We start from the raw sequence: 23,358 nt of genomic DNA, 5'->3' as shown, positions 1-23,358 counted from the left end.
TGATGATAACACTCCTAAGCTTATTAATAGGAGCACAACTTCTCTGTAATTGATAATTTCCATGAACCGATACATCCGTACCCTTCCTCCCAGAAAAGTTTACACTGTATGAGAACAAGTACTTGTCAAATATAAGGAAGTCCTTAGATAACTGGGGTCACACTAAGGAGACAATTCTGTGTCCAGGGCAGCCAATGGCACCCAGTAAGCTGTAGCTATTTAGGAGATGGAACTATCGATGGGGACTATTATTGTTGGTTATCAGTCCACAGAGAAGCCGAACTACAGGAAGGGACTGGAATCAAAGTCTAGGAAGCAAATAGAAAATTCTACCATTTTTGAGAGCATATTTGTTCCAAGGACTCTTGCTTTTGGTTCATCCTTATAACATCTTTGCAGGATGCATTCTTTTGTGTACCACCAGAGATAGCTTTGGGGAGGTAAATTTTCATGCAAAGTATCTACCTGAGGGAAGTGTTCTTTTGGCTTGAGCAGAAGAACTGGAAAGAAGTTAGGTGCTGGCAGAGGTGAGCAGAGAACAGGATTAAGGGCAGGTAAGACTCACCCTTCATTAAAGTCAGAAGAAGCCAGTTGTCTATTTGTAGGCCAGGCTTAATTCTCTAGCAGGAGGGAAGGGTGAGTAGATAAAGCTGCTGGCCTCCCAAGAGCAGGGGCACCCGAAAGAGTGGCCTGGACAATAGGCCACCTGGAAAAGACATGAAAGTAGAGGTGGGGCTTGACGCCCCCAGGTTAGGAAGCAGGGAAGGAGATGCGATGTAGCTATTTAAGGCCTGGAAGCATATGTAACACGCATACACTATCCTTTGAGATCTTAAAGGTTACTTCCCTAGCAGCTAGGTGTCTTTCCTCCTGTTATTTGACTTTTTAAAATATAATTTAACATTCCCCATGGCAAGTGGCTGAAGCCTTCCATGTACAATAAACAAACACAGCTTTGGGAGTAGCATCCATAGCTAGCCACAAGTGGATATCTGGGCCATTCAGTGCAGACCTACTGGACTTTGTTTGTTGTTGTTGTTGTTTGATTGTTTTTGTTTTAGTTTTTTTTGTTTTTTGTTTTTGTTTGTTTGTTTACTTTTAATTAATCTCAACACCTGATGTTTGGCTCAAACTTACAATCCAGAGATCAAGAGTCACTGGCTGTACTAACTGAGCAAGGTAGGCACCCCTGGACTTTGTTGTAGAAGGAATAAGCACAGTACTGTTGGAACTAGCCAGGAGACAGAGGGAATGGCTTAGACAGCCATACTGGCATCCCTTACCTTGGGCAAAGAGAAGCAGATGTTCCACTCTGAGGCTGAGAGGTGGGTAGGAGGCTATTTCTTTGGAGATGAAAGTTGCCAGCTTTAATGAGAAATCTGGGTTCTCACCTGACCTGAAAGATAACTTATCTGTCCATTCCTGATTCTATAGAAAAACAAGTATCAAAGTCTAACTCTGCCTAAAACTAGGCCAACAATTTGAGAGGAGTTCAGAAGAAAACTAGCATGGGTTAGTGCCTACCATGCATGTGATCTCAGTAAAGCTTTTTTATTACACTGCAAGGTGTTAGTATCTCCATTTGATATACCAGAATGTGACCCCACAGAAGACGTGCTCAAGGTTACGTAGCCCATTAAGGAGGAAGTTGGGGAGAACCTGGGTCTGTCCTATTCTGAAACTCATTCTTTCTCCATTGGGCTCTGGAGCAGCCCCTGAAGTTGCTGCGACAAGCACACATTTAAGAGCTTCTACAAATCAAAACCACAATGAGACACCACCTCATAGCTGTCAGAATGGCTAAAATTAAAAACTTGGACAACAGCAGATGTTGGCAAGGATGCAGAGAAAGGGGAAACCCATTTGCACTGTTGATGGGAATGCAAACTGGTGCAGCCACTCTGGAAAACAGTATGGAGTTTCCTCAAAAAATTCAAAATAGAACTACCCTATGACCCAGCAATTGCACTACTAGGTATTATCCAAGGGTTACAGGTATGCTGTTTTGAAGGGGCAATTGCACCCCAATGTTTATAGCAGCACTATCAACAATAGCCAAAATATGGAAAGAGCCCAAATGTCTATTAATGGGTGATTGGATAAAGAAGATGGTGTGTGTGTGTGTGTGTGTGTGTGTGTGTGTATACATATGTATGTGGAACATTACTCAGCAATCAAAAAGAATGAAATCTTGCCATTTGCAACTACATGGACGGAACTAGAGGGTATTATGCTAAGCAAAATTAGTCAGTCAGAGAAAGACAGATATCATATGACCTTCACTTATATGTGGAATTTGAGAAACTCAACAAATGAACATAAGGGAAAGGAAGGAAAAAATAAGATAAAAGAGAGAGTGAAGCAAACCATAAGAGACTCTTAAATTCAGATAACAAACTGAGGGTTGCTGGCAGGGAGGTGAGTGGGGGATGGATTAAATGGGTGATGGGCATTGAGAAGAGCACTTTTGGGGATGAGCACTGGGTGTCATATATAAGAGATGAATCACTGGGTTCTACTCCTGAAGCCAAGACTTCACTGTATGTTAACTAACTTGAATTTAAATAAATAAATAAATAAAAAATACCTCATGTATGACAGACACTGTACATTATTTTATTTACCACAACCTAATAAAATATATAAAGTTATTCACTTTTACAGATGGAAAAATTGAGATTTAAAGAGGTTAATATCCAAGGCAGGATTACAGCTCTAGTACTTTTGGATCCAAGACCAGAGCAATAAACTTATCTTCCTAGGTTGGGATAGGTGTCTTCTCTTCATTCTCCTACTTGGTCCCTGCCTGTGGTTGTGCCGAATTGGGCAAATATTTGAGCAAAATATGAATATATGAATGACTACCTAGACTTCATACACACACACACACACACACACACACACACACACACACATATGTACATACACACACAAACATATCCATATATAATTTCTAGTGTGTTGAGTGACAACTACATACAAGGTACTGTTCATGCAGATATATTATTTCTTATATTTACAACAGCTATACAAAACAAGGAAAATTAGATTATATTACAAGCTTGTTTTACAGAGATTGAAACTGAATCTTGGGGAAAAAAAATGAATTGCCAATGTCACTAAGTTAGTGAGGGCCAGAGCAATGATTCAAACTCAACGCTGTTTGATTACAAAAGTTCATGGCTTTTTTTTTTCTGTCTTTGTGTAAAATGATCCTAAAGTGACTTCAAAGAGAAGTGACAAGACCTCTCCAGCACAAAGGCTTGGGGAGCACATTACGAAATAAATTTACAGGTGTTTAGTATCAATTTTTTTTTTTGTCAGTGCATTCAAATCACAGAAAAACTAGGTTAGGCTTTGTTTACATTACTCCATTATGCAGAGGAGGAGTCTCTTTGAGAAAGCACTTTTATTCTGGGGGCTTGAAATTTCCTCTGAGCAGCTCTTTCGAGAAGAGTTATTAGAATTTATTTTCAATTATACACCAGAATAAGCCGTCTGCAGTATAGTTAACTTTCAATTTCAGCCAATTTTCGACGCATTCAATCATAGATGCCTCAGTGATTAAGAATCTATGTTGCAAAACAATTCCCACTTTGCAACAATGCAATCAAACAGATCTACAACTCATAACATATTATCCAGTGCTTTTTCAGCTCACTGGTGAAGTGAAATAGAATTTACCAACCATTCCTTTTTACCCAGTGTGCTCCAAGCTCATTTGAAAAGAGTTCTGCAACTCAAAACAGCTCACAAGGGGGTGAGATGCCTTGAGGAGACAGAGGTGGGCAGCTTTGGATATACATGACTTTGAGCTATCTCATTTTCTCTTTCTACCCCTAATGTACATTGTTGGCTGAACATAATAACATAGCATAAAGAACAGAACCCCTCCCTTCAAGATTTTGAAATTGTTCTCCATGGTAGAAGTTCTAATTCATTAAGAAGACCAAAACAGATTTTATGTCCAGCTGTTTCCTCTTCTAAATGGCATGGCTTTTTGTGTGTTTTTGTTGTGTGTGTGAAACTATGCGACAAACCTGAACTCTCTGTCTCTCTCTCTCTTTTTTTTTTTTAAGTTTGGAAGATAGGACAATATGAACAGATGTATAAAAAAAGTTTGAGCTTCAGGGACTGAATCAAGTCACAAGAATCACTTATGTTGGGCCTCACTTTCAATACAATGCATCCCATATTAAGTTCTGTTTGAAGTCCATGGGACAGAAGACAGTGGTAAAATGGGTGAAGAAGAAACAGAATAACCTCTCAAAGAGGATTGGCTTCCTGCTGACTGAAGTGAAGTCTTCAGAGTTGCAAAGTGAAATACTCTGAAGTTCAGGATAGTCCCCTTGGAAGTGTACATCTAACAAAATATGAGCAGATAAATCAGAGCCCAATGATTAAGAAATACTTCAAACAGACTCATTTGACCTGTCCCCCTTTTGGGGCCCTTAAGCTATGGTAAAAGTGGAACAGAATACCAAACCTCTGGCTCCTGGAACAGGTTTGGGATGCAGTGAGAAGAGAATTATCAGAACAAATAGGTGGTCTGAACAAAGATGCCCAAGAATAATCAAGATGAAAGAAAGCACCAAGGCAACGCTGCAAATATATCACAGAAAAAAGGAAAAAGAACAAATTGGAGCTAAAGAAAGGAACCTTGCTTGCAGGTGTCAATGAAAAACTCTTTTTGGAAGAAATTCTGGCTTAAATGCCTAAGAATATCCTCCAAGAGTGCTTTGTTTCATACAATGACTTAATAAGAACACGAGTGCAAAATAAAATAAGAATTAAAAAAAAGATTGAAAAATGATAGACTGAGATAAGAAAAGAGGACTATGGGTCTAAGGCCCAAATTGAGAATCGTTCTAGGACTAATCAGTCAGTAATAAAAGAGGGGATGCGATGGCCAGTTCAGTTAGTGGCATAAAGGAAAGACTTGAGGTACTCTCAGCAAATGCTGGGAAAGAAGTCAAAGTAACCAAAGAAATTAAAGAGGAGATAGACTATGGAGGGAATCAAACAGAAGAAAAAGTGGCTTCCCTGGACCAGAAGCCCTAATGAATACACTTAAAATAATATTCAAGTACAAAGGTTGGGAGAATGGCCTTGAAATTAAGGAATAACTGAGTCTGTGGATCAAAGGGGCAGTGCATGTTCCTTGAAAAATTGTTTCAAAATGATTGGTGCTGAAATATATTCTTGCCACATGATAGAACACTGAGGATAAAGTATGAATTCTCTGGCATCTAGGGGGAAAAAAGAGCCACTAGAACAAAATTAAATAAGTATGTACAAGCTTATTCTTCAAGGTAACATTCAATGCTGGATGATGTGATGACAGTGTCTACCAAAATTTGAGGGAAGTAAAATGTGACCACAAAATATTGTGGCAGTTGACTTGCTTTAAAAGGCACAAAGCAGACTTTCTCAAACATGTAAAAATTCATGAACCAATCAAAATGGAGGAAAGGTAAAAGGCTCCTTGGCTGTGCAACTTTAATGCATTTAAATTTATAATTAGGACCAAACAATGATGAAAATTGCAGTAACAAAAGTGAATGACAATGGGAAATAATGACTTAATTAAGGGGAAAGTGATAGCATTACAGTGCTTATTTCCACATCCTTTCTAGTTGTGAGTCAACTGCTACTGTCTATAGTGAAAACATGTAGTTTAAAAAAAGTACTCCAATCTCTTAATGGTTTTAATCTCTTTTACACACATTAGAGGGAACTTCTAGAAAACAATATGCATTGTGATTTAAAAATCCATCTTGGCTTGAAAATATCTAGCAATCACATAGACAGGAAACAGACTGAAATTGAGAAGTTAGACTGATGGAAAATTTTATCAGTTTGGGTACTTTCTGTAGTTTGGATGGTTTCCTCTGTGTGGGGACTTTAGGCAGTATGTTCACTTATTACACATACACTTTTATTGAACACTTAGAAAGCTAAGCATGCTTTATACACTGTCTGATACATAAACTTTTCACCATGCCCCACTCTATGTGTTATTATGGTCACTTAACTGGTGACAGATCTAAAAATCAGAAAGGCTAAGTAAAATTTTAGCAGGGGACAAAGCCCTACTAAAATCCATATATTTCTAAATGCATCCCTGGGTTACTTACCACTATACTGTACTTAATTATTGATTTCTCTCTGACCTGTAGAACAGGGTTTCCTAGAGAATATTGAAAAGCAGTTTTCCTATTGTGGACCAGATTAAGACCATAAAAACTGGAGAAATCTTTTGGTTTCTATAAGCATGGCTTTACTTTTAATTTCTTTTCACCCAAACTGATTCCCTTACTCTGAAGGATAATATCACAAAGATAGCATTAAGTATTAGATTTTGAGAGGAAAAATTCTAAATCCCTAACAAACTCTAGTTAAAATTTCTTATAATGTGCCAGAGATAAGGAGAAAAAAATATTCAATAAAAGACTCAACCTGCAATACTCATAACTAATTAACCTCCAAGAGATCCCAGTGCAGAAGGTGATTATCATGATGTGACCCAGGGGGGACATAACAAAGAGAATACCTAGGCTTCTAAAGTTGTCTGTTGGATCTTGACTGGGTCATACATTAAGAGTTCTCAAGTCTTGACTTGTTCTCTGGCTATAGATCTTGTTTCCGTTAGTAGGCTGTATGGTCTATGAAGGGAAGATTAATACTAAGGAATGAGAGTGCCATTTGTGAAACTTATCATCAGGACTGGTAAACTCTCACTACACAGATTTGTATCCAACTCAGGCAAAGTATGGCAAAAGGTAACACCAAGAACTTAGAAGGATCAAGAAGACCTGAAAACTTCCAAGATTTTCTCCTAGATTCAATTTAAAAGGACTTAATCTTTGTAGCTAAGATTAATCACAAGAGATTAAGTTGGGGCTTGGAAGAAAGAAAAAAATATTTGAGAAGCATCTCCTTTTGGGAAAATCAGGTCTTCGGGCAATAAATATAAAAGATTTCTCCTGATCCAAAGTAGACAGTGCTAACTTTCTATCCCAATATCCATTATTACTGTTATAAAATCTCTAAATTTTAGTGGAGTGTGTGGTCCAACCTCCTTTGCAGTTAGATGTAACCATGTGATTAAGTTCTAGCCAGCAAGAGGTTGGGTGGGAGCTTCCAGAAATTGTCCTAAAACGTGGTTGTTTTATGCTCTTTGACCTTCCTTATTCCCTTTGTTCTGCTTGGAAGGCATATGATGTGTTGGCTGGACTTCTGATGAACATGAAGCCATGCATCACACTAAGAATGCTGCGGAGGAGTACTGGCCATGTGTGACGACAGAGCCACCAAGACTGGGCTGCCTATCTTTAGAATTTTACATATGCAAAATATTATTTAAGCCATAGTTTTTCAGGTTTCTATTACTTGCACCTAAACCTAGCCCTAACTGATAAACCTCCTTTAGCAAAATACAAATGTGGATCCTTTATTCTTGCACAGATTGTGAGTCTAATGGAATACAAATGAGGTTCTATCCTCTGTTCAGCCAAACCAACCAAATGTAAATACTCCCATTTCAAGATTGTGTGCATGTATCCGTGCATCCTCCAGGGTGTTTCTTGTAAGTGAGCTGCTTTCTTCCTGGGGCTTCCATCAGTAGAAGCAATTTTAAGCAGATAAGTGTGAGCAAGAGGCAACAGAGTGTCCTATTCTCCCCAGCCAGCCAATTATTCAATGTATGGATATCCGCGTCGGCACACTTCCTCATCATAGAGCTGCTTGTTTTCAGAACTCTGCTCAGAGAGCAGGTGTCCCTCAGGTTAGGATGCATAACTTGTCCATTATATTAAACCATTTCCAAGGCTGGACAGCCATGCCAACCTGGAGGATGGAGGGCAGGAAATGATAGAACTTCCACAGGCTTAGGTTGAAACTGGGCTCCATTCCAGCATGACTAGCAATGATCAGACCGAGAGAGCTTTATATGAAATGACTTAGGCATTCTGTGCTGGTTTAAAGATAAAAAGAAAAAAAATTCTTGAATGTATTTGCAACCACACGGCTTTACTCTTCATTGAATCTGTTATTAAGTCCCTGGGAAGACCTCTGTCATCTTCATTTAAAAGGATGAGGGAAAAATTCCCCAAACTCTCGGTAACAAGCTTTACAAGGGCACTACTCATGATCTCTGTACTTCCGACCCATGAGCCTAGCAGAGAGCTTAGTAACAGGCTGGGTACTCTGCCTATAGCTGCCTATAGCTCTGCCTATAGCCCTTTGACCTGGTCCCTGACACCCACACACCATTCACAAGATGCCCACCAAATGAGTCCACTGATTGCCTCTTTGCAGGACCTATGTCCATCCTCTTTACTCTGTTCACCTTTGTCTCATGTCCCTAGTTCTTAGGTACCTGGTTCATCATTCCTACTGGACATGTGCCTCTGTGCTAAGGGCATTCCTCAGTGTCCCCTTTTTATTTTTATAAACTTTGACAATACTTCAGTCTGCCCTTTTGTTTTTATGTCTCCAGTGAGAAAGGTGCCCTTCTCCAGTCTTCAACTCAGGTAGCACTTGGTCTGGATGGACTAGCAATGCTTCTGACACATAATGAGATTCAGACAGAGGCAATAATTTCCTTAGAGAGCAGGATAATTGGTATTGAGCATGAGGATGATAGACGTGAGTATCATTTGGGTGTCCGACTCTTGGCCACCAGACATGCCCCAAATAAAACTGATGAGCAGTTAGTTCTAATACACACACACACACACACACACACACTCGTGATTCTACCTAAAAGCTTTTCAAATATCTATGTACTTGGGCCAAAGGCCCATGAATGTTTAAAATATTATTGGTAATAGCCGTGTTTATTGAGCATTTATTGCATGCCAAACCCTGTGCCAAACACATTATTACATTAAAATACTCTTTGTGAAATGTTAAAAACTATCATTCCCTGCAATTTGCAAATGAGAAAACAGATTTAGAGATGTTAAGTAACTTGTTCACATCCGCACTGCTCTTGTGTGGACAAGGTCTAAAACAATACTTTGTTATGTATGGCCAATGATGCTATGGCTCCCTGAGCTGTAGCTTAGATGTGGACAGGGCCACCTAGGGAGGAATCCATGAGTTAAGTTAGATGATTTTCTTGTAATGTTGTGCTGATTTCAGGTGTGTTGGGGGTGAGAGATTTTTGCCTCCTCTTTCTGTACTGCCATCATGTTCTTCCTGAAGGTAAGTTTTGTCAATTCCCACACCTGGCTGGATGAGTTCTCCAAGCTTTCCAACTAATCTGGAAGCAGAATTAAAGCTTCACCGTCTCTAATAGCTCACATTTCCTTGGCAAGTACTGGCTATTGTCATGGATGTTTGGGCTTCAGGGGATTTAGGGCAAAAGCTGTCTGCCCTGGGAATACAGGATTCTTGTTCTCTCCTGTGGAGGTTAGATTTCCTTTGTCCAAGCACTAACTCATTAGGACTTGCATTTCTTTCCCAAGGTGAAATTGTTATTATGAAAAAGACTTCTGATAGTACCTGGAAAGATGAGACTTAATTTGTGCTCCACAAGGGGGCTTTTTCTCCAATAGTCATAGAGGAGGCAAAGTCTAGCAAAAGGTGTCTTTGCCAAGAGACAAGGATTCTGGTTCAGTGTGGTTCCTCCATCACATTTCCTTCACCTTGCCTTGGTTACGCTTCTTATAAAACAATACCAAGTTCACTTTCCTCAAATGTTGCCCTTTCCTCAAAGGGGCACTTCCATACACTCCCTTGCTTCCAAGCAGAACTGTGTATATCCTCATCCCTCCCCCCACCCCCATGCAGTCTGCTTTACTTCATGCACAAATAGCAATTTCCAACCACGAAGAAACACCTGCGAGAGTCGGGGCGCTCGTGGTACAAGATAATTAGAGATTATTATAATCGAAATTTCATTGCCACATCAAACTGTGTCTTTTAGCATTAATTAATCTCCAATCCCAGCCCCTGAGCCTCTCCACTCGCCTGCTGGAGCCACCAGCTTGTCAAACACACCACAGCCTTGCATCTCATTATCTTATCACTGGGTGCAGGGGAGGAGATAAGCCCAGATTCCTCAGAGCCTTGGCCCAAGCAGCTGTAATTCATAAGGTGGTTTCCCTGGGCAGAGGCAGGTGGAGGATGACATGTGGGGAAGGAGAGCAGGGCTATTTGTGCTTTCTCAGCAAACTAAGGTGCCGAGGATGAAAATTGTTTCCGTGAGGAGAGCTGGGTCACATAAGAAGGCGATTGCTAGGTCACAGGTGGGGAATGAGTGTAGACTGATGAGGCACCTTTGCCCCTCCACTGATTCTGATTCTATCCTGAATCCTGAACATTTAAATGAGTGTCAGGTTGTCTCTGGATTCCTGCCTACTCTTTTCCCTCTCTGCTCATCACCTCCTGTTTTGCAATGTTTGCTGTCTTTCTATATGTGAGAAGTTTCAAAAACAGCATTTTTATTATTTTTTAAGTTTACTTATTGATTTTGAGAGAGAGAGAGTTCAAGGGCCAGTGGGGGAGGGGCAGAGAGAGAGGGAGAGACAGGGAATCCCAAGCATGCTCCACAGTGTCAGCGCAGAGCCTGATGCAGGGCTCCAACCCATGAACTGTGAGATCACGACCTGAGATGAAGTCAAGACTCATGCTTAACCACCTGAACCACCCAGGTGCCCCTCAAAACCAGCATTTTAAAGAGTGTTTCTTGTTGGTGAATACTTTGCCTATAACTGGACACTGCAAACTGCCACCTTTTGGATGAATATCCAAATGTCCTATAGCATTGATTTGACAGCTAACATGTTTTTCATGCATTTCCCTACTCATTTTGGTAATGAAATAGAACTCTACCAAACAGCCAAGGCTTAGCGGTTGTAATAATTAATTATTCATGCCCATTTTGTAGTATTACTCATTATTAGTACTGCGGTCACTACTATTTGCTGAAAGAATTATTTGAAGAAGTATAAATGCCTTGGTACAATTAGATATCTTTCTTACTACTATCTGCTATACATGTTTGAAGTGTTAAAACTTTTCCTCTTCTATAAAACTTTGGTATAATAATTAACACATTCATACAGTGGAGTACTACACAGCACTGAGAGTAGCAACCAAAAATATAGGCAACAGTGCAAATGAATCTCACAACACAATGTTGAACAGAAGAAGGCAGCCACAACGGGAATGTTCTGTAGGATCCCATCATGTGTGTTGAAAAGTAGGTATACATCCTTAAGGGGCTGGATTCAGGCTGGAGATAAACTTGTGGGGGAGTGTAGTTGTGACTGCAGACGGTTCTGTTCCTTTGGCTGAGCACTGACTATTTGGATGTGTTTAGTTTGTGACACTTCACTGAGGCTACATTTTGTGAACTTGGCTTTGTGTGTGTCAAACCCAAAAGCAATTTAAAAAATTTATGTGACACTGGCCTGCCTGACTCCTTTCCTTCCTTCCTTGCTTCCTTCCTTCCTTCCTTCCTTCCTTTCTTCCTCCCCCCCCACCCCCATCCAACTGCACTTCTCTCTCTCTTTTCCTAGGAAAAGTCTCCATAGGACTAATTTCTATGAATCCCAGGAAGAAACTGTGCTGCCCTCCATGCATTTTGTTAAGTCTGACTCCTGAGCATTTCTGTTCCTTCCCCTGCCAGTTATAGAAATGGAATGAGAAAGTCACTCCCCCTACACATGGGACTCCCCATGGCCCACCAGGGGTGGACCTTACCAGAGTGACCAACCACTGCTGCATCTTGGACTCTGATGTAGCCATATGCTTTTGAAGAGCTATATTCATCTTCAAGGAATATAAATGTTTACCACTTAAAATAGAACATAAGTATTTTTTTAAATGAGATGGTTTCTTCACCTGGTTGCTTTCTGTGTAAGAGATTAAATAAGCTCAACAGGTAGTAGAGAACATCTGATTTGGTAACTCTATTTCCAGGTGGATGACAGGTAAGCATAATAAGGTGCACATTATTATTTACATGCCATTAAGCTTTTCAGGTTATGGAGATCTCTCTGCACTTTGAATCATGGATAGTTTCTTTTTCAAAGGAGCAACTACTTCAGTCAGATCGATGACTGAAGCCCAGCAAAGCTAGAAACCTTGGCTGCCTTGCTCTTCATCACCACTTCCCACATTCCTGACATTCAGTAGGCATGGGAGGTATGTTTAGTGAAAGAATGAATGAATGCATACAGCAAACTGAAATACAAGCCAAAGAAAGAGTGGCTTGCCCTCTGCATAGTCCATGGAGTAGTTCCTGATTAGCATGGGTGGATGTCGGACTTCACTATTCCATTGTTCCTGAAGCAAAACAGACTTGTGTTAACATATCAATCATTCCTTAACTATCTACCCCATGCTCAGCAAAATGCTAAGTGCTACAAGTGGTAAAAAAGTATATGTGGACCTAATTCCTACTTCAAAGGCAGGCACTTATGAACTAGCAAATAATACAAATAGCTCACAAATGGTCCAAGTGGACAATAATGGCCTGGGGGCAATTTGGGGAAGAATAGCTAAGGGTAGTGGAGCAGCCAGGGGAGACTGCCTGTGATGTTCATAGTTTGCAAGGCGATGGACACCATCTTAGCTCTGTGCTTGAGCTACTACGTTTAATCCTCAGAACTGCTCTGTGAGGTGACTAGCACTGGCTTTACTTTATAGATGAGAACACTAAAGCAATGGGGCCGAAATCACAGAGCTGGACAGTGGTATTCTAACTACAGGGCTATTGCGCATGCTGCCACTAGAAGATTTGTCAGGGGAGATGGTCTTTAAAAAGCAACCAGGGTACCCAGATCAGACCTTTCTATGGTACCTGCCAGAAAATTGTCCCACTAAGCTGGGAAAATGGAATCTGAGTCCTGCCATCCACAAGCACAAATGGAAGGGCTTGGCCTCCTGCATGGCACAAGATGCCCCAAGGAAAGACAGGAGCAAATACATCCCGACGTATTTGCCCACCAGCTCTTTTCACAGAAAAATTTAAGAGTCTTTAGCTACCTTTGTGAAAGCACCTGCTTTTGTTGGATAAGATTTGATATGGGGACTCAAATTCTGAACGTCTAGGGCATGCCCTCCATTTTGTGCCCTCCAAATGTAGGGCAGTCCCGAGGGTTTTCCCTGTCTGACAGCAGAAGAAAATCAGGACAGAGAAAGGATAAGTTAAACAACCAAACACAGCCAACTCCTCCCCACTCCCTACATACACATTAGGTGCTTAATTGTGCAGTGTTCTTTCTTCCACAGGAGGGAGAGTGGCCCGGCCCAGAGGGTGACATGCTGGAGCATGAGGACCATCAGCTCTGATCACTCACAGGCTGGTCGCACTGCAGGTGCTCTGCATTTTCATCTGTATCAAGGCCTAGACCATTGCTGATTATTTGTTTATTTAGCTACTGCTGTCTCGCTGCAAGCATGCTGCCATCCAAATGAATTTTCATTTAAATATGCAAACAGTAGAAGATGGAATTTTAAAATGGAAGTACTTGGGCTCTCAAACATGACTTGGTATAAAACAGAATTTGGTGTACAGCATGGTGTCCATCTTAGGCTTTAGCTTTTAGTTATTGAACAACCAAAAGGCTCTCATTTTCATGACAACCAGTATTTGTATATGGCTGCAAAGTCTGTATTTTTACCTATATTTTTATTTGATTCTCAAGTGAGTCTTGAGGGGTAATATTGCTATCCACACTCAAGGAGCTGAGCTCAGAGAAGTGAAGTGACTTTCCCAAGGCCACCCAGTGATCACGTGGTAGAATTGGGGCTCAACTTCCATCTTTTGATTGTGAGCTTCATACTCTTTCCACTTTGCCCACACCACTACTTACCTGGGGCTCTCCATTACCTGGTGGGCTCATCTGGAAGGAACTTACAAAGTCCAATTCCAGTTAGAGGGATAAGTGGGTACTCACGGGGCTCTACCTATCCAATGCTGGGGGTATATGAAGCATGTGCATTTTCTTTTATTTTCTTAACGTTTATTTTTGAGAGAGAGAGAGAGAGAGAGAGAGAGAGAGAACAAATGGGGGAGGGGCAGAGAGAGAAAGAGACACAGAACCCGAAGCAGGCTCCAGGCTCTGAGCTGTCAGCACAGAGCCTGATGCGAGTCTCAAACTCACCAACTGCGAGATCATGACCCGAGCCAAAGTCAGACGATTAATCGACGAGCCACGTAGGTACCCCATGAGTTTTCTGACTGTCTGAGATAAAGTTGTTTTTTCAGAGCCATTACCCTTTATTTCCCTCTGTCTCTCTCTATATATATATTTCTCTTTTTATTCTGTAGAACTACCACTTGAAGCCCAATGTACCAAAAAGAGCACCTAGATAGGAGGCAACCAGTGTTTTAGTGACAAACACAAAAATACAATTTTAATAGATGAATGCCAGCTGACTGACGGCTACCAGAGAGCCCATTAGGTTTCTTGGCTCACCAGTGAAAATGGCCACATACAGAGGACTGCCAGTGAGTTACTGGGGTATGGATTTCCTAGGGGGAAGTCAGGACACCTTACCTTCTCATCGTGTCTGCTGCCAAATGCCACAAAAAGAGTAGGGGCCTTGAAGCAGACCTGACGCCAATTTAGGCCCCATTTCCCTCTTTTTTATCTTTAGTGCTTTGTTAACTGTGTTGTCACAGAATATATACAATCAATTTGTATTCTGTTTGTGCAGCAAAATTTTGGCTACCAAATAATGGATAATTTAATAATCTGGTCAACGTATAGGTAATAAACAAAATATTAATATAAATGAATTAACTTTTCAAGCAAGAAATAAATTATTTGTTCATTTTTTCCAGAAATGTTGTTGAATCCTAGGCTACATGGAGCATACAAATGAACGGCTGTCCCTGTGCAATGCAGTTGATGACAGCATGGTCATGCACTGGGGGTCTAAGTCTCAGCTTTCAGACTTGTTTATCTGATATTACATGAACTATGACATAAATAAAACACACCTTCACTTATTTTCATTCTATCATCTTTCCCCTGTGCTTACCAGCTTGTGGTACCTAAGAGGTCACATTATTTTTAACAGGTAAAATTTGCTGGCTTTTTACCCTTCTTCCACAGCTACAGGGACTTCATTTCCAGTCACATCCTCCCCATTGATTGGTATGGATTCCTAGGAGGGGTCCCCTCCTGTCCTCACCCCTGGCCTTTGTTACTTTGCCTACAGACGGCTGAGACATGACATCTGCCATGCCCACAGTCATGATGCCCTGCTTTCCTGGCTAATGTGCTATTTCTCATGCCTTCAGTGAGAGATGGGAAGGACATTTTCCCCTGATTCTATTTGCTCTTTAGGCCCCCAAATATAGGTTGTATGTCTCACAGAGCCACAAATGGAAACAGTCCTTCCAGTGTCTGTCTGTAGCTCTCTTTTCTGTGGGGGTGACTCTTGATCTGTGGTCTGCATTTAGGGACAGACAGCCCCTCTCCCTTGCATTTTCCCATGACTGTCCCTCAGGCACCCACAAAGCTCCTCTCAGTGGTGTCCAATGAACATCTCTCCTCCCTGCCCTGTTTCATCTTCTGGTCACCCATATACTGTTGTACTTTCAGGTGTTCCCAAGTTATTTTCAAATGAATATATCTGGTCTTCCCAATTAGTATCATTTTTTAAAGGACAAAGAGCTTACCGTATAGTGTAAACAGGCAAAACTCTGGTCAGTGAATATGGGTCCAGACTATAGTTCTAGATCATAATTTAGGTCCAGACCACCACTTACTGGTTATTTGAACATTAATAAATTACATTTTGGGGTTCTAATAACTTGGGAGTGGACTCAATCAGCTCTGGTTCCCTTCATTCTCTCAAATTTCACATCATTTAAGTCTTTTGTATTCTTGCATCATACTCATTATGGAGTTCTGTATTCTGGAAACATCTAATTATTGTTAGTTACTGCTATCATTGGTTAGCACAGTTCTACTTATGATCCATCAGTTAATTCATTTCCAAAATAATTACTGAACATCTACCATGTGCCAGGTATTCTTTTAGGTAGTGAAGTTATATAGTAGAGCAGCAGACCAAATTGGCTTTATCACAGAAATTACCTCTTAGTTTAGGAGACAGATAATATGTCATAAACAAATATGTGATCTAAAGTCAGTTAGCAATGTGCTATGAAAAGGGACAGAGTAGGGCTGGTGGTAGAGGATGTGTTATATTGGGAGGTAGCACATGTGCATAGACTTGAGTGAGGTTATTGAACAATCCATGGGAATTTCTAGGATGAGAGCATTTCAGGCAGAGGGAACTGTAAGTGCTAAGGCCCTGAGTCAGGTGCATGCTTGGTGGGTTTGATGAACAATGAGAAGTCTCATGTGAGGGGTTGAGTAAGGGAGAGTGACAGGACAGGCGGCTGAGGAAAAGTCAGGGGCTGGATCATGAAAGCCTTGTCAACTACTTTAGGTCATTTGAACTGTATTCTACATGAGATGAGAAACTGCTAGGAGATTATAAACATGGAGTTACCTGATCTGATTTATGTGTTAAAAGGATAACTCTGGTGAGTAGTGAATCAGAGGATGTTTGTGCAAAGGGGTATAAACAGGAAAACCAGTAATAGCTTTTTGAAGATGATGGGTTTCAGTAGTGCACATGGACTTTAGTAATGAAATGATTTGAAAGGGTTTTAGGAGTGGACATGAAGAGATCCTTGGTGCAATGGGAGGGGGGGGTGAGAAAGAGAAAGAGAAAACATATGTAAAGAAACCTTCATTTTAACTAATCTTTCTGAGGTTAAACTTGCAGTCATAGAATTTACCTCCTTGGGTAAAACTTCATGTTACCTTTATTTACTACCAATATTCTGTGCTTTAGTATATCGATAATTGAGGTAGAAATATTATTTTTGTATAATTCTGTACTGTTTTCCTGGACACTTCATCTATATCTCTTTCTATATCACACCTGCTGTCCTCCATAAGGTCTAGTGTTACAGTTTTATCCAGGCATTTTTTTTCCTTTTCCCACAAATTTTGCTCTATGATCTTCTTGACCATCTGGCCAAACATGTTCTTTCTTCCCTCCTTCATGGGCATCTGTCTATTGCTAACTACTCACCTTGTTAGTCTGGTAAACTATGGGTTCCAGAGACAAAATCCTATGTTGCAGTACTAAGTACATAACAACTTTTTATTTTGTCATTTCTTCACCTTATTTCTGACCTTGAAGTGCTAGAAAAAATGAAAACATCATCTGAGCTCCCACTGTGACTTTTTGCCCCAGTCTTCAATGTTACTAGAGATATATTATCTTTCAGGTTCCTCCTTCTGTGTCAAGTGTTTTAATATAAAACCAGAATGGGAGTAGTTGTGGAATTGGTAAATCTTGGTTTCCTATCCACATTAGTTTATCACCTAAAGAAAAAAAAAAAAAAAAAAAAAACTTCTTAAATAACCATGTCAGGCCTCCATTTCATCACCTCCATTTTTTGTTGGGGTATTGTAGTACCAATCACTGCCAAACATTTCTGGTCATCAGAGATGTATGGCAGTGCATTCTCTTTTGAGTTCATTTCATATGTATCTCAGAAGCTCCACCTACACCACTCTCTCCAAGGGGAATACTCTTAATATCCTCCTTCCTTCTCCTTCTCCTTTTTGCATACCTCTTTAGCTTGGCATCAATTCTTCCATTCTAAGCGTATTTTTTATCTGCAATATTTCTGTCCTATGGGATCTCTCCTCATATGCACTGAAAACATTCCAGATAATTATTTCTTCCATGTCACCACTAACACCTCATTAGGAATACCATCTTGCATTGATAGCACACATACTTGGTGGCTAATATGTATGGGCAACCATATACACACTTAACTTCTTGCTCATTAGAACAATTTTCCTTATATCCATTCATGGAAGATGTTCTAAGCCATCTGTTTCCAGAGCATATTGTTTTGTTTTGTTTTTGATATTCACTTATCCCTGAACTTGCTAAAATGCAAGTCAGTGATGGTATGTTAATAACTATCAGTTAAATTCTGGTTTCCTTGTCTCATTAGAACATCAGGAAAGCTAAAATCAGGTCCACACTCTGATATTATAAGGAGCAAAGACTTCTGACCACCTCTCTTCTTTGAACTAAAAATGTTGCTCCCACTAGAAAGAATCAGAGTCAAATAGAAGCCCCGAGCAATATCAAACTAATTTAATTTGGAAAGCATGTCACCAGAGGGCACAGAGAAGAGGTATATTGGCACATCTGCTGACTAACTGACTGCTTTTGAAACATCTGTATCCATCTTGGATTTCACTTGGCCATAGTCCAGAAAAAATTTGGTTCTTTTTATGCTAGGCTTTGTTTTGGTACCAGTGCATTAGGGAGTATATGAAATATCTTTTCTGAGAAATATTTAAAATGAAGCACCATTGTTCTGGAATGGTTGTAGGCACAGACCTGCTTAGGGCAAGGGGTTGCACTAAGTAACCTCTGGGGGACTTTTGAGGTCTTGGATCTGCTGAATTTCTACTGTAACCAGAGTTATGCCTAACCACTTATTCTATAAAAATCATTCCCAAAGGTCTCCCTTACTGGAAAAAAAGTGAACAGCATGCAAATGAGCAGCTTCAAGCCTTTCTGGGATTGCTGTTTTGGCACTGGCTCCCTACCTATTTCTCTGCCCAGCTTTCATCCAAAAGCTGGTCCTGGGCCATACCAGAGGAGCAGGCTCTGACCCAGAGAGGCTGAATTGACAACTCTCTATGTCTTCTAAGATGGTTCCATCACTCTCTTTGAAGGTCAGATGGCACACTGGATAACTCTGTGCTGACCCCCCCCCAACCCCCCTACTATCTGCCTTCTGGTCTAGATTCACCTCTCTAATCTATAAAAGGCATCTGGTTGTCTTTGCAGTGATCTGTTTCATTACTTCAGCTTCAACAACAGCAAAAACCCCTGGGGCAAAGAGCTTGGTTTCAACAATAGTCTGTATAGTGGAAGCTGATAATGGGTGGAGAGCATCTGAGCTCTGGTGACATGAGCCCCAATATTGCCAGTTCAGTTCACGAACAATGTAGCACTTAGACACATTAAAACAATGAAAATCGAAAATCACCTTTAAATTAGAGCCGGCACCTGTACTGTGTAATACCCAGAGAGCAGCCTTGAGTATGGTACACTGGGCACAAGCAGCAAGTTCCATATAATTCTGCTCTGCTCATGAGTTCACTTTCAACATCGTGGCTCCATTAACAGTCACATGGTGGATGCTCAATAAATATTTGCTGGCTCTGACTCTGTTATATCAAAACCCCTACCTCACAATCTTAATAGAATAACACTGATATCTTATTGATACAAAAGACATGTTAGGACAAAGAAGTGTCAGTGCCTCAGCAAAACTGAGACTAAGGTAACCCTCATAAACATATCCATGATATAAATTTTGGGTTCCATGTGGACACATGTGTATGCACGTAACATACACTTTCTTTCCATGAAGGGTACTCTGTTCCCTTGTCACATGACAGATTTGTGATCGGAGATTTGTAGCCCTGGAGCCCTAGATTCTTGCAGTCCCTGATCCCCTACTACTCACCATAATTCCTAAATACAAGCACATCCTCAATTAACCCCCCCACCCCCCCACACACACACAAACAATCAAAAAGGACAACCAAGGCAACACTACCTTCTGCCACACACCTGAGATATCTGGGCACTCCCTGCAGAGCATTCAGCCACAGAGCTCTAACTTTGCCTACAAGGCTGACACGATGTGGCGCTCCCCCTCCAGATTCATATGATGGAGCTGGTTATCTGCTGAATGAGCAGTCTGCATTCCAAAACCAGCATCTGGGGTGTAAGAACTCAGATCCTGGAACTTATTTCAAGGTCAATTTGCTTTAGAATCAAAACCCATTTACCACAAAGTAGAGATATGCTAGAGAGAGGAGGAGGGCCTCAAGAAGGGAAGGCACATTCATTAAAACAGCTGTAGGAAAACCATGCACCCCACATCCAAACACACACATGCACCCTCACAACCAGTGTATTTTAAAAACCCTGATTTGATCCGAGTAGTGAGCCACATTCCCTCTGATGCTGTGGCTTCTCTGGGCTGATGTGCTCAGCCTCTAGAGGAGCAGAGCTGGGGAAGAGGACTGTTTCCACATCTCATCACCTTGGGTTAAAAACAGGCGAGATCTCCCCCTGCACAGCTGCAGCCTTCCATCTCATTTCGAGTCACCAGGCCATTACTAAACTATTACCAGTTCCTTGCAGACATTTTCCTGAGCCACTGACAGATTTCCTCGAGCCCATGAGTAAAGCGCAGGGTGTCAGGGAGAATTGGCAGTGGCAATTTTCACCTCATTGTCAAATTGCTTCCTCTGTTTTCTGATGGCCTGTCTCTCCTCCTGTCCTCTGTGGTCATTTCTTATTTCCAAGTTTTGAGGAATATTTTTTCCTCTCTCCTTCAACTCCCAAATCCTGTCCCTGGGCAGTGGTGATCCACACTGAGCAGTTTGCCCAGATGCTGCCTTGGTCAGAGAAGGGGAAGGGAGCACAGGAACGTGGTATGGGAGAGGATGATGTGGCAGGGAGCATGCATCGGTGATGTCCGCTGTTGTCTTACCAGCCTGCCACAGAAGCGAGCTATCTACCCTTTCCTTCTTTCTCCTGAGCAGAGCTGGTAATCAGTATTTGTAGATAATTTGCCACCCCCTGAAAAAATGGGCTCTGTAAGTGCACAAAACTAAGAGCAGTAAAGCGGTCAGCTTGTTCTAAGGATTCTGTTGAAGGCCAGACAAGAAAATGAAGCAAAATGGAGCTAACTTGTTGAATATACTCACCCAAATGCTACACTCAGTTCCTCATGGCTGACTGAACCTGGGTGTGTTGCATACACCCTCGACCTTGACTCCTGTGAGGCAGGCATACTGAGTACATAGGCCATTGCCTAAGTCACTGCCAAAGGGCAACAGATGTCCTACCAGACTCACTTGCTTCAACTCTGAGTTGTCCATTTATCAGCTGGTCAAACAGTTATTCCATCAGCTCCTGCTGTATACATTCTCAGTACCATGCAGGTGCTGGAAGGTTTACAAAAGAGGCATGAGACAAAAGTCCCTGCTTTCTAGGAGCTGTGAGCCAAGGCTACTGTGAACCAGGGGCGGTGCTAGCTTGTAACTTTGGTCCTTCACCTTGTAATGCAGCTACTATCACCATCCTCTTATTGTTGAGGAGGGAACTGAGGCTGGGAGAGGTTGGTAACTTGATCCAGTTCCAGAGTAAGGAGGCTCTGGAGAGCCAAGATTTGAACTCTGCTCACACTCCAGTCTTCAGTCCAGGTGTTTAACCAATATGTGTGCTGCCTCAGGAAAGTCTGATTATTGCTTTGACTGGAAGTCTGTCTCTTCACCAAAGGTTTGGGATGCTGAAGTAGGTTCAAGGTTTAAAAACCTTCTCTGGCTGCAAGAACTCCTGGGTTTACCACCTCCCAATGTTTAAGGAGAGAGGGAGGTAGGGCAAAATGAGGGACCTGGTCTGGGATCCAGTTGTAGTAAGATAAGGAGCTGGAATGGAGCGGGCAGGGGCCCACAGTGATGCTGGTCACATGATAGGAGATTATCCAGTGTCTCACTTTCAACCAAGCAATTTCAAATCTCAGCATGTTTTCCAATTTCATAGTCTTGGTGGACAATATGCAGCTGCAACAGCTTTTTGTGCTCTGAGACCTGAGACAGACAATGGCAATTTTATAACCCAGGGGACCTTTAAACAAGAACTGACAAAGCAGTGACAATCTCAGTGAAAAAGTCAGCCAGAGCTAGCCCCAGAAAACTGGGCCAAATTGCACAGAAGAGCTCCAGGCCAGCTTTGGCCTCAAGGCATAACTTCGCAGCTCCCTTGGCCATGGCTTCAGGGGCTTCCTCTGGGTCCACTGTCTTTCCCAGGACACACAGAAACAGCAGTCTGCTCCCAGTCTATACTGCATGTGCCAACCATGCCTCTATGCTGGCCTCCTCACCTCCTGGGGGAAAATCTGCAGTTTTGTCCCCCTTGGGAAGAATAAGAGATCAAAAGAAAAAGAACTGACCCATTTTGGGGAATAGTATTTACTTTCTGGCATAGATCTGTAGTTGTTAATAATAGAACCGGTGTGGGGAGTGGGTCCCCAGTGAGCATGGGGCAGGAACTCACCCTTCTGGGCATCAGGGCATTTACAGGAACTGCTTTCTCTGGCTAGGTCACACCAGGGACAACTCTAGAAATAGAACGTTGTATTCATATCCTTTTCAGATGCTTCCTGTCTTCATTATAGGAAGGGAGCTCACAGTTAGCATAGCAGTGCCCCCAAATCCCTTCTCCTGATTCTAGAACACTAGCAGGCATCACCCCAGGTCCTGATGACACCTTACAAACATGAGGTGTCCACATCCTTGTGCATCCTGGTGTGAAGAAGCCACTCTGAGTCCCTTTATGATACCAACATTTGAGGTTTTCTGCAAATCTGCAAATCACATGTAAGAAATGGAATTTTACAGAAAAAGAGAGTAGCAGAGTGTATGAGAATGGAAGGGCCAAAGAGCTGGCGATTAGAGCTCTGCTGCTTCCTCAGCTACAAAATCAAGGCTGGTACATGGTGCTCCCTCAGGAGCATATCCCTGCATATGGCTGCAGCATTAGGATAGTGGAAGTGTCCATGTACTTCCAAGTGGGGATGCCACTAAAATAAAAAGACCTAAGTTCTCCCCGGCTGTGTGGCTTTGGGCTAAATAATTAACTTCTCTGAGTCTCAGTTTCTTATTCTGTGACCCAAGAATGATAAAAACACCTCTGAACGGTACTGTCAGGATTAAATGTGATCATGTATGTAAACTTCTTGGCACAATGTCTGGCTCTTCATCAATGCCCAGTGAGCAAAAGCTATAATTATTAACATTTGAAGATTAGACTATTAAAATTGAGTTGTGGTAAGTTTTTAACTTTAACTAAATATGAAAGAAGTGCCCATTCAATCATGGATTCCATCCTCAGTCGGGCATTTGGTGGTCAATGTTAGAAAGGAAGGAACAGCATACCCTAGAGGAGCGGACGAAGGAAGGGGACCTAGAAATTCTAATGGAGGCTACTGCCAGCAATATGCTCTTCACAGGAGGCCAAGGGGACTTTGGAATAATTAGAAAATACTACTTCAGAGACCACAACATGAAGGTCCATGCTTTGGGCAAAATAAGAATCTGGCTTGTGTCCATGGTCAATGAGATGGTAGGTGATGCCACTGGAGGTCTCTTTATAGGAGTGACTTCTGAGCTTCAAGGGCTCAGATGTGTAGGCCAATGGCTCATCCCCAGGTAAAAGCTCCAAACTGGACTCTTTCCTGCAAGAAGT

The 23,358-nt window shown here is 41.6% G+C and overlaps 1 protein-coding gene across 2 annotated transcripts in view; it reads right to left on the bottom strand.

The window, feature by feature from the left end:
• Positions 1 to 23,358, bottom strand: part of NTM (neurotrimin) — a 946,316-nt gene that overhangs the window by 685,506 nt on the left and 237,452 nt on the right. The window lies entirely within an intron of this gene.

The sequence above is a fragment of the Neofelis nebulosa genome, chromosome 10, assembly GCF_028018385.1.
Source record: "Neofelis nebulosa isolate mNeoNeb1 chromosome 10, mNeoNeb1.pri, whole genome shotgun sequence".
In the NCBI taxonomy this organism is placed as follows: Eukaryota; Metazoa; Chordata; class Mammalia; order Carnivora; family Felidae; genus Neofelis; species Neofelis nebulosa.
This window is presented reverse-complemented; position numbering and strand designations above follow the sequence as displayed.